Source organism: Asparagus officinalis, chromosome 6, assembly GCF_001876935.1.
Source record: "Asparagus officinalis chromosome 6, Aspof.V1, whole genome shotgun sequence".
NCBI lineage: Eukaryota > Viridiplantae > Streptophyta > Magnoliopsida > Asparagales > Asparagaceae > Asparagus > Asparagus officinalis.
The window spans coordinates 3678651-3690831 of NC_033799.1; the positions used below are offsets into that span (position 1 = coordinate 3678651).

The 12181-nt window shown below is 43.1% G+C and overlaps 1 long non-coding RNA gene across 1 annotated transcript in view; it reads right to left on the minus strand.

Moving 5' to 3' along the window:
- The window catches only part of LOC109844284, a 3409-nt gene extending 2216 nt beyond the window's left edge, over positions 1-1193 (minus strand). Inside the window, exons 1-2 of the long non-coding RNA XR_002247974.1 lie at positions 968-1193; positions 836-883 (exon numbers count right to left, since the gene is read on the minus strand). This is a non-coding gene — a long non-coding RNA (uncharacterized LOC109844284). The remainder of the gene's footprint in view (positions 1-835; positions 884-967) is intronic.

The following is a 12181-nucleotide window of genomic DNA, read 5'->3' on the forward strand; positions in this document are numbered from 1 at the left end:
CAGTTAAATGAGGGAGCTTCATTGGTTGAGAAACAGAAGAATCTGAGATGAAAAGCCAGGGGCGGGGTGAAGCGACAGAGGTTAGAACGATTAATTGAGAGAGATGAAGATGTTATTTCCTCCCTGTTATCTAGTATCCGCAAGAGTGTCACATAGATGGGACATTACAGTATATCGTTCATAAAACAACGGAAATGTTTATCCTTATGCACCTTCTAACTCTTAAGCTAGATTTTACAATCCAGAGGCATCAAATTTTTTTATAAAAATTGGTTGTTAATTACCCTTATGTTGAATATCCTTTTATCTTAGAAGGGGGCATCTCTGTTACCAAGTCCACCCACAACTATTTATAAACATATAATCCCATCCCCTTAAGTGACATTAGATGTAAAGTACAATGCATTCATAGAATACACAAGTTTATAATCAGTTAAAATGTATATATCTCATTGCATATACCACATATTTGGTGTTGCATGACATTCCTTGGCCAATAATACGTAAATCCTTGTAATCCCTTGTTACTACCACATATTTGGTGTTGCATGACATTCCTTGGCCAATAATACGTAAATCCTTGTAATCCCTTGTTACTGCAAAAATATATCATAAAATAACAAGCAGACGCAGAAGGAGGGGCTCAAAGTTTATTCAACTTTACAGGATGACTCCCAAAAAAAACCATAGGAAATCCTTCAATTCACGAGGCACATCGTCACAAAAAGCACATTTTCACTCAATTTAACTGAATCAAAAAATAAACTTTTGATAGCCAATATCTCAATCCTATGGCCAATTCACTACATAAAAATTTAGGCAATAAAAGTAATACCTTTTCCGCATCGGTGCCAGCGGAGAGAAGGGAAGCCTCATCAGATCCCTACAAACGAAATCCCAAAATCGCCATCAAGCAATGTCAAGAAACAAAAGCGGGCTAAATGAAAAAGCAAAGAAAGTAACGAACCTGGAAGCCAGCGTCTAGGGTTCCAGTTGGCGGTTCTAGGGTTTGGGCCTTGACGGCCTCGGGAGCGGCACGGGTTCTAGAAGGGAGAGGGCGAGATTGAAGGGAGAAGCGGGGCTTGGAGCGGAGGAGAGAGAAAGAGAGTGATGAGAAACGTAAGAATCAGAGATGAAGAGGGAAGGGGGGAGGGTGGAGCGGCGGAGTTGAGAACGGTTAAAAGAGGGAGATGAAGAGGCAGATGAAATAGGATAGGCCAGGTAATAGCTATTTAAGATTTGCATTTTAATTAATTAATTAAACCAGTAATAACAATTAAAAATGTTAATAATTCTAAGCATTGAATGAATAGGATAGGAATATAGGATAAAATTATAATTAAGTAAGTTGAAAGGGGCAAAATGGGCATGCAAATTATTTGACAATTGTTTTCTCTTTTAGAAGTAGTATAGATTAGCGTTTAAAAATTTAACTGATAATATGAGTTAAGTAGAAAGTATCAAAATTAATTAAATAAAAAAACAAAGGAGTTATTTAACAGGAATTAGCATTTAATCATGTGATCATGGACATAATTGTGAATTCTCAATTTAAAGGTTAAAAGAGGTAATCAAAAGGTTTGATAGCAGTCCTCTTTTCTAAATAATATAGATTTGATGTATTTTTCTTATTTACATTTAAGTACCAAATGATATTAAATGTGATTAAGAACGCATACCAGCTTGTGTCTGCCAAGTAGCTTTAATGGTAAATTACCCTAATTCCACATAAACTTTCAGTGTTTTACAAAAAACCGCTATGAACTTCCAAAATCATACTAAACCTCCAATAACTTCTATGTTTGCAAAAAACTTCCAATAATTTTCAATATCTTGCAGATAACCCCCATAAATTAGAACAAGAAAGCAACATAGAAAAGCATTTTGAAAGGTAAAAAAACTTTTAAATTCCAAATAAAAAAATCACCCACACTCAAGTAGACCATATAATCGTAGACACTGAAAAAACAAACTAATGAATATTTGTTGTTGCAACATTTGCTGCGACTTATTTTTTGAAGCAAACCAAGCAGCCCCTTGATTAATATCAAACAAATGCAGACGGATAGTAGGCATGCGGTTGCCGGGCAACAAGAAGGCCACATCTACCTGGAGGAAGGGCCGGGCCTCGCGAACCATAGACGGGCTGCGCGGCCCGAGTAGGGACCACTAGTAGAAAATCACGTATTCTAGACGGAATATTCTAGACGGATTTTTTTCCGTCTAGAATACACATTCTAGACGGAATTCTGAGTATCCTAGACGGAATTTTCCGTCTAGGATACCTTATTTTTTAGCAGTGGACCAAATTAAGACTTGCACACGAAGAGCTGCAGCTCCATGAAGACGTCCAAATACGTCCATAGCATGCATTGTGGGCAGAAGCGCGCCGAGGCCCCTTGTCACCGCCGGAAACATCACCGGAAAAGCGAGGACCGATGATGGACGAAACAGCCATTTTGGACGAAAAATCATCCAAAATGTGAATAACAATAATTCAAGGGTTCTATCTGGGAATAAAAACAGAAATTAACCATATGATTCATCTGAAAACAAATGATACATGCTTTCAGTTACCGACCGGATATTGATTCTCTTAAATGAGTCTCTCTGCCTGCCCGTTAGACTAAAAATAACCCCCGTAGGTTGACCCTCTCTTTCACGAGGCGCTGAAACCGGAGCTCACGCAACGGTATCAACTTTTGGAAAATCTGCTTTAAAGTTCGTGTCCGGTGGGATTTGAACCTATATATTGCTCCATATTGAATTAGTCCATCTGATTATTACACTGAAATTCCGAAGTTATGATAAGAGTTTAGGATTGCATTTTTATATTCTAACAGATTCAGCAAATTATACGAGTGGGGGTATATCTCCGCAAAGTTGGTGAAATTATAGGGTATTTTACCTGCAGTTAAGCTCAAAATCAATGGCGATAACCTCAGAAGTTCAGTAGTCTCGTGGCACTGCACGTGCCTCAATCTAGTACGGTTTCAGCGGGAGTAAAAAATCTTAGCCAGGTTTTGTCTCTATGGATGAAGAATTCTCTGTTGATGGGGGGGTTTAGTGTAATTTACACAAAAGTTAGTTTCACACATATATATTATCGCAAATGTTGTATTTTGTCTCAAATAATAATCATAGCATGACAAAGGTACTCCAGAATTCATACATATGCTGTAGACTTGGTAACCTCACACATATATATTATCCTAGAAATATTTCATGGCAAAGTTAGTGAAATTAATACATATACTATCCTACAAATAATTTATTACAATTCTCTAAGCTTTCATGTCTACTATTCGGTGATCGTAGGTTTCACTTAATTAGCTAGTCTTCTTGTGAGTATTTACTAATTTGCAACACATGAAGATATAATCATGTGAATAAATAAGAATGTTCAAAATTTTGTTGGGCTCATTAATATATTATATCAACTTTCATAATTTCATTTACGTATTGTTTTACAGGGGAATATTAACAAAAATATATTTCTTACTACTTTGGAACCGAAATTTTCCAAAATACCTCCGTGATCTCGGTAGCTACAAAATTACATCAAGAATGTTTTAAATTGAGAAAGCGAAAAAAAAAAAAGGAAACGTCAGTAGTTTATAGGATGAGAAAGGTACAATCCTAAATGGGCCTAGTTCTTACGTCCAATGGTCCAATACACGATATCATCCTTTCTAATCTTGGGCCTCGGTTGTTGTTAGACTATTGCAATCTATTTGACACTTTGGTGATATTTTTCTCTTTTTCACTCTTTTTTTTTTTTGAAAAAAAAATCCCAAATTCAGTCCACAGGATTTGGTCTATTCTATTTCCAGTTTAAGATAACTTCGTGCATTCTTTATCCAATAGCAAAATAAATAATATTTGCTGCCAATTTAGTATTTCTAGTTTACAGATATTTATTTAGGGTGCACCAAAATTGTATAAATCTTATTTCCTAAGGCATAGGAAATAGTCATGATTAGTTTTATTTTTTATGGAAAAGATTATTTTTTTTCTTAATTGAGCTGGATAATATCCCGGATTTGAAATACTATACCTCAACTTTAAGTTTAATTTTCTAAATAAAAAATTGGAGATCTTAGATGACTACACCATACTTTAATCATGCACCTTATGTTGTCAACATCAACTAGAAATTTCATAAAATTGGAATAGCTTTTTATCCTTTTCAACGTTGTCGAAGTTACATGGATCCAAAGACATTGTTTCCTATTATTTTAAATTTGAGAATTATAATTTTAGATTGTAAATATAATATCTACATATTGGGATAGCATTAAGGGTGCAAAATGGTCTGAATGGTGTTCCAATATGACACTTATCATATCCATTTATAGCTGCAAATCATGGATACAGATACGAATATGCCTCGGCAATAAAAATTCATATTCTTATCTGCTGAAATCAGATATGTATATACATGTGGATACAAAAATTGATATAAAAAAAGAAATAGTATGAAAAAATATATCTCATACGATAACAAGAAAGTTTATTAATATGTTTAATTGCTACATTTGCAAGGCTAAAGATTAAGATTGGGTCTCTTGATCGTCAAAATTAGTCTGGAATTTATTTATGTATGGATTGAAATAATCACCACTGTATGATCAACGTATATTCAAAATATATTTTAGATACTAATACAAATATTTTATTACATAATTATATTCATAATTATATCCTATTAATTATACATTTAAATAATCATAGCACAGAGAAGGATTGAAATAATCACCACTGCATGATCAACATATATTCAAAAAATATTTCAGATACTAATACAAATATTTTTATTATATAATTATATCCTATTAATTATATATTTAAATAATAAAGAAATTTTCAAAATAGACTCATCCAAAATTTAATTCTAAAACCATCCCAATCAACTTTTATTTAGTAAAATCGACTCAGTTTCTGGTCATGTCAGCATCGTGGCCAGAAACTGGGTCGGTTTAAAAAAAATCGAACTTCTAATTAGTCGGGGTTGGCAACCCCGACTAATTAGAAGCTTTTCCAGTACGAGCAGATTTAGCTCAGCCAAACCCCCGAACAAAGTGATCGGGGTTGGGAACCCTGACCATTTGGTCGAGGTTCCCAACCCTATTCATTTGGCTTCTCCTTTTGTAATTCTGTGTGAGCTAAAGAAAGATTATTATTCAAGTCGCTCAGGCACTCTATCAGAAACTTGGCTCTTAAAGCTATCAAGAAAAGAAAGGCTCGCATGTTTTTTTTTGGAGGGAGGGGGTGTTTTCTGCACAAAAAAAGAGCTTAAAGTGGTAGTTAGCTAGTACCACTGGTCTCGCGAAAGCCGAAGTAATGAGTGGTGCCGAAGAAGCAGTGGGGGATCGACGCAGCAGACCGGGAGCAGTGCAGAGGAGCAAGACCAGGCTCTCTCCAGAGCCTCGTTGTCGAGGATCCTGAGGTCGTTTATAAACAACACGATGGCCACGCCGCCGCCTCTTCTCGTCGACATTGGCTGCAACGATGAGGAGGAGGAGTACCTGAGGAAGGCGCTGTCAGCAGCGGAGGCGATCTCCTCAGGGCTTAGGCCAATGATAACCGACTGTAGTGGTGGGGCCCTTCAGTGTTGTTGGGAGTTCATGGTGATGACCGGGGTTAGTAATCTACATGGCTGCTAAATGAACTGGTTGGCAACCCCGACCATTTTGGTCGGGGTTCCCAACTCCGATCATTTTTGCTTGGGGTTTGCCTGCACACAATCCGCTCGTAATGGAAAAGCTTCTAATTAGTCGGGGTTGTCAACCCCGACTAATTAGAAGTTTAATTTTTTTTAAACCGATCTAGTTTTTGGCTACGATGCTGACGTGGCCAGAAACTGAATCGGTTTTAGCAAATAATTCTGTGTGAGCTAAAGAAAGATTATTATTCAAGTCGCTCAGACACTCTATCAGAAACTTGGCTCTTAAAGCTATCAAGAAAAGAAAGGCTCGCATGTTTTTTTTGTTGGTTCACCTCACATGGGCGGCCAGCAATCAAGTAAAGAGGCTGGGCATTGTCAAATCCTGCGGCCCGCCCACCTCTCTTTGTCAAAGCATAGGCTAGCAATAGGGGAGGCTATTTTCGCTGAGCAACAACGGAAAGCAAGCTGACCAAAGAAAAACTCTCTCCCGTGGGACCCACGCATGGAAAAATGCGTAGTTCATTTCTCTATAAATTGATGATCTCTCGCTCAGTATCATCATCCAAAAACCAAAGAAGAAATAACCTCAGAAATATAGAGAGTTTTTCTGAGAGACAAAAATTGAGAGCCAATTTGTGAAGTTTTATCCACAAATTGAAGTTGTGTTGTTAGAAAGTTTAAAAGAGAGATCCACCTAAGGGTGAAGTGTGTAATCCCATTATTGTTATAGTGGAAGTTTTAAGTGGCCTACGGGTCCCGTGGTTTTTACCTCTTTTTGGAGGGTTTTCCACGCTAAAAATCTTTGGTGTCATTTTGTCTCATTTAGTTGGGGAAATTATCCTGGGATTTCTCAATCTTTCCCAACAAATTTACAACAGAAGCAGAGGGAAGTCCCTCTTTGTTTTGTGTGGGGACTTTAGGTGGCGATAGGATGCCTCGCTCGGTGCTCGTGCCGAGTCTGCTTCCCTTGGACGATCCGATCGAAGTTGATGCCGGAGCCGGAGCTTCGGTTCTCAAATGAGGGAGCCTTTGGCAAAGGTCCAGGTTCAACCTTTGGGAGATTAGCCAGCAGAATATGCAACGGCCAATCCCCCTTCTTCATGCTGCTGAAGATGGGTTTTAACAGGCAAGGGATGGCATGGGCTATCCCTTGATTCATGGGATTTGACCACTAATAGAGGTGAGGGAGATAGCTTGACTGCTCCTTGAATTATGGGATGTGACCACACGTTGTTCGGAGACGTCCTGCTGTTCATTCGTACCGTCAATGGTCATTCGAAGAGCTGTGCTCTGCATCACGCTACATAGGAGTGGGAAAGCCCCTCCTCGTATGCGTGACAACGGCTGTCAGATGCTTGCGTGGATCTGACCAACCACCGAGCGTTGGCGGCTCTCGTCCCTTCACCTGGACAACTGAGGTGAGCCGCATTTATGAGGGTGCAGGCTGTTTCGGCGCCTGTCCGCTCATTCGTACTGTGGACGGCCATCTGACGGGCCTGGAGTATTGTGCCCTCTCCCTTGATTTGTGGGATTTGACCACTGATGTAACTGTTCCCATACTCCAAGTGGGCAGTTGACAGTGAGCTGGCGAGTCTGCAGCTTGGGTCTGCAGGCGAGCTTGCAGGCGAACTGGGTCTGCAGGTGAGTTTGGGACTGCAGGCGGACTTGGGTCTGCAGGCGAGCTAGCAGGCGAACTGGGTTTGCAGGCGAGCTCAGGTGCGCAGGCAGACTTGGGTCTGCAGGCGGATTTGGGACTGCAGGCGAATTTGAGTTGCAGGCGAGCTCCTGAGCATGGATTGAAGAATAGGCCGTAACTTTCAAACCGTAAGTCGGAATTGGACGAATTATATATGAAAATCGCCTATCTCGACGAGATGGAGCCATCCGAACCGAGCCGAAGGCTTCGGTTCGCTTCCTCCGTTTTGCCAAATTCCTTACGGTTTGGGAGATATCTGCGTTTTCCCCTTTTTCTGCTATTTCGGGCGAGGTTTTAGCAGTTTTGTTCTGAACTTCTCTGATAAGGATTTAAAGGCGATTTTTATTGCCTACAAAACCCCCTCCAAAGTTTTCAGACCTGAATCAGGCCGCATGGGGTCTGGAACACTTTGGATATGAAGTCCCGTAAAGTGATCCCTGCTCTTCACTCGCAGCTGATGATCGCCTTCTAGGATTTTGAGCAAACCCTCAGCTATCAACGGACTTGATTTGTCTTTACCAACTGCCGTTTGAGTTGGACTAGCCATGCTCTTGCCCTTAGCATGGTAAGTTGTTGAGGAGTTTCTTTTAGGCTCAATGCTAAAATTTCTCCTCTATCCTTAGCCTTTCGAGGCATTTGGATTAAGAGTGTAGGGAGCAGTTTAGACTCATGCACCAGTTGGAGTATAAGGGGGCAGTTTAGACTCATGCACCAGTCGGAGTATAAGGGGGCAGTTTAAACTCATGCACCAGTTGGAGTGTAAGGGGGAAACTTGTCTTCTCTTAGGGCAAAGATGAAGACGAACCCTGATTTGTCTTCTCTTGGGGCAAAGACGAACCCTGAAATAGCAGCACATCGCATAGTAGGCCACTATCAAACAACAACGCCTTTTATGGGAAAGACGGTGCTGGGAGAATCAAATCGTTCAGGGACGTATGAGTATGACGACTGATCGGACAACGTCATTTGCGGGAATGACGGTGTCGGCTATCAGAGGTAATCGTTAACGTGATAGGAATTGCCGCGATCGGAGCGACTTTGAGGACCTACCATCCTTTTGAAGAGGATTGGTAAGTTGATTTTGTCAGAGGTGTAGTGTTAACATGACAGTGGGAGTTTATTGCGATTTGAGCAACTCTATGGACCTACCATCCTATTGAAGAGGACTGGTAAGTTGATTTGTCAGAGGTAACTGTTAACGTGACAGTGGGGGTCCCGCCATCCTATTGAAGAGGATTGGCGGGGGATTGTGGCTTTGGTCCTAACTATCTGAAGGTTTGACCAAGTGGGAGTTTGATGCAGCCCACCTGAACTGCTAGTCTCGCCTGTTTTGAGCGGTTCGCCGTAAATGGAAACCTGGCTCAAGAAGTGGGACTCGCCTAACTGTTAGGCTCGCCTGATTTGAGCGGGTCGCCCGTACTGGGAACCTGGCTCAAGAAGTGGAAGTGTGGGGAATAGTTTAACCTCTTATACCAGTTGGAGGATCAGAAGAAGCAGTTTATACTCGTGTACTTGTCGGAGTGTTAAGGGAGCAGTTTAAACTCATGCACCAGTTGGAGTGTCGAAGAACTATCAGAGGTGATTGTTAACGTGATAGCTTTGTAGGCCCGTCGTCCTATTGAAGAGGATCGACGGGAGATTGTCAGAGGTGTAGTGTTAACTTGACAAGATTGTCGCGATTAGAGCGACTATGTGGGCCCGCCGTCCTGTTGAAGAGGATCAACGGGGGAAATTTGGAGGATATGAGGGATCGGTCTCCACTACCAAGGCATCTTGGTCATCATCCCCTCGAAATTCATGCGGGTCTTCGTCACCCATATGCTTGAGCATGCTCTCGACTTGTTCTCCTTGGCGGAGTAAGTCTTTCCATGAGCGAGCTTCAACAGCGCCCATATTGGACAGAACGCTGATGGAGAGATTGTTCTGGCACATCTCGATGAGCGTGGCCTCGGAAACTCGATCGCGGGAATGCAACGATCGGTTTCTGAATCTCTTGACAAAGCTGCTTACAGACTCTGTCTTCCTCTGCTTCACAGTTAGCAGGGTGGCCATAGATACTTCTGTGTCATCGTCGAAGAATCTGGCCACGAAGAGCCTTTCCATGTCCTTCCAGCAGGTGATGGACCCAGGCTTCAATCTGCGAAACCATTCAAAAGCGACCCCCTTGAGGGTACCAATGAACAGTCGAGTCATAATGGGATCGTTTCCCACTATGTGTCCAGTTTGCGCCTGGAAGTAGTAGAGGTGCTGGGTAGGAGAACCCTTGCCATTGAACTGTAGGAGGTCCAGCGGCTCGAACTTTGCCGGGTAGGAGACCGCATCCCATTCAATTGGATACGGTCTGACAACCCCCAGCTTGTTCACATGCTTATGGAGCTTCAAGGCGTCGAGTTGACTTTGGAGATCGTCAAACCTCTTGTCTCTTGGGTTATGGCCCGAAGATGACGCTCCTCTAGATGACTCGGATGAGGAGTGAGAAGGAGTAGGCACCCGCTCTTTGTGCTTCAAGGATTTATGCGAAGCCCGCGAAGTCCTCTCTCTCTTCCTCTTTTTCTCGCTCAGGAACTGCTCCAACATCTCCTTTAGGGAGTCGATGGTCGCTTGTTGCTCGTCGAGCCTCCTAGACATCTCCTCAGGGATGTCAGTCATGTGCACATTTGTGTGCTTGCCCTGAACTGAGCTTGAAGTCTCCGACATTGCCACTGCTGAGCAATCGTCGTCGTCGTCAGAGACGCCACCCCCATTTGAGCGTGAGCGTGTTGGCGAGGTTCAGGCTGGCGAGGTTCGCCTGTCAGGCGAGATTGGTACAGTGTGCCTGCGCCTGTCTGGCGAGATGTTGCTTCGCCTTTCTGGAGAACTTGGGCCGTCAGGCGAGATTGGTGAGGTCCGCTCGTTTGACGAAGACCTCTTGGACTGCAGAGTTCGCCAGGTGCCCTTGGTTCGCCAAAATTGAACACCTTGCTCACAGAGTGGGGCTCGCCTAAACTGCTAGGCACGCCCGATTTGAGCGGTTCGCCAAAACTGGGAACCTGGCTCAAGAGGTTGGGCTTGTCTAAGCCGTTAGGCTCGCCCGATTTGAGCGGTTCGCCAAAAATGGAAACCTGGCTCAAGACGTGGGGCTCGCCTAAACCGTTAGCCTCGCCTGAATTGAGCGGTTCGCCGAAACTGGGAACCTGGCTCGAAGAGATGGGTTCGCCTAAAATGATAGGCTTGCCCGATTTGAGCGGTTCGCCCGTACTGGGAACCTGGCTCAAAGAGATGATTCCTTTCAAGCCTGAATAATAATTCAGGCTGTCGTGGGGGATGAGGGATTGTGCCTCGAAACGAGAGTTTAATTTTTTTTAAACCGATCTAGTTTTTGGCTACGATGCTGACGTGGCCAGAAACTGAATCGGTTTTAGCAAATAATTCTGTGTGAGCTAAAGAAAGATTATTATTCAAGTCGCTCAGACACTCTATCAGAAACTTGGCTCTTAAAGCTATCAAGAAAAGAAAGGCTCGCATGTTTTTTTTGTTGGTTCACCTCACATGGGCGGCCAGCAATCAAGTAAAGAGGCTGGGCATTGTCAAATCCTGCGGCCCGCCCACCTCTCTTTGTCAAAGCATAGGCTAGCAATAGGGGAGGCTATTTTCGCTGAGCAACAACGGAAAGCAAGCTGACCAAAGAAAAACTCTCTCCCGTGGGACCCACGCATGGAAAAATGCGTAGTTCATTTCTCTATAAATTGATGATCTCTCGCTCAGAATCATCATCCAAAAACCAAAGAAGAAATAACCTCAGAAATATAGAGAGTTTTTCTGAGAGAGAAAAATTGAGAGCCAATTTGTGAAGTTTTTGTAGGGTGAAAATTTGATTCTTCCGAAGAAAGGAGTTTCGTTTGTATTTATAAGAAAGCTTATTACAAACTAACAAATCAAATGTTTACAACAGAAGCAGAGGGAAGGCCCTCTTTGTTTTGTGTGGGGACTTTAGGTGGCGATAGGATGCCTCGCTCGGTGCTCGTGCCGAGTCTGCTTCCCTTGGACGATCCGATCGAAGTTGATGCCGGAGCCGGAGCTTCGGTTCTCAAATGAGGGAGCCTTTGGCAAAGGTCCAGGTTCAACCTTTGGGAGATTAGCCAGCAGAATATGCAACGACCAATCCCCTTCTCTTCATGCTGCTGAAGATGGGTTTTAGTAGGCAAGGGATGACCTGGGCCATCCCTTGATTCATGGGATTTGACCATGTGAGCAAATGTTTACAACAGAAGCAGAGGGAAGGCCCTCTTTGTTTTGTGTGGGGACTTTAGGTGGCGATAGGATGCCTCGCTCGGTGCTCGTGCCGAGTCTGCTTCCCTTGGACGATCCGATCGAAGTTGATGCCGGAGCCGGAGCTTCGGTTCTCAAATGAGGGAGCCTTTGGCAAAGGTCCAGGTTCAACCTTTGGGAGATTAGCCAGCAGAATATGCAACGGCCAATCCCCCTTCTTCATGCTGCTGAAGATGGGTTTTAACAGGCAAGGGATGGCATGGGCTATCCCTTGATTCATGGGATTTGACCACTAATAGAGGTGAGGGAGATAGCTTGACTGCTCCTTGAATTATGGGATGTGACCACACGTTGTTCGGAGACGTCCTGCTGTTCATTCGTACCGTCAATGGTCATTCGAAGAGCTGTGCTCTGCATCACGCTACATAGGAGTGGGAAAGCCCCTCCTCGTATGCGTGACAACGGCTGTCAGATGCTTGCGTGGATCTGACCAACCACCGAGCGTTGGCGGCTCTCGTCCCTTCACCTGGACAACTGAGGTGAGCCGCATTTATGAGGGTGCAGGCTGT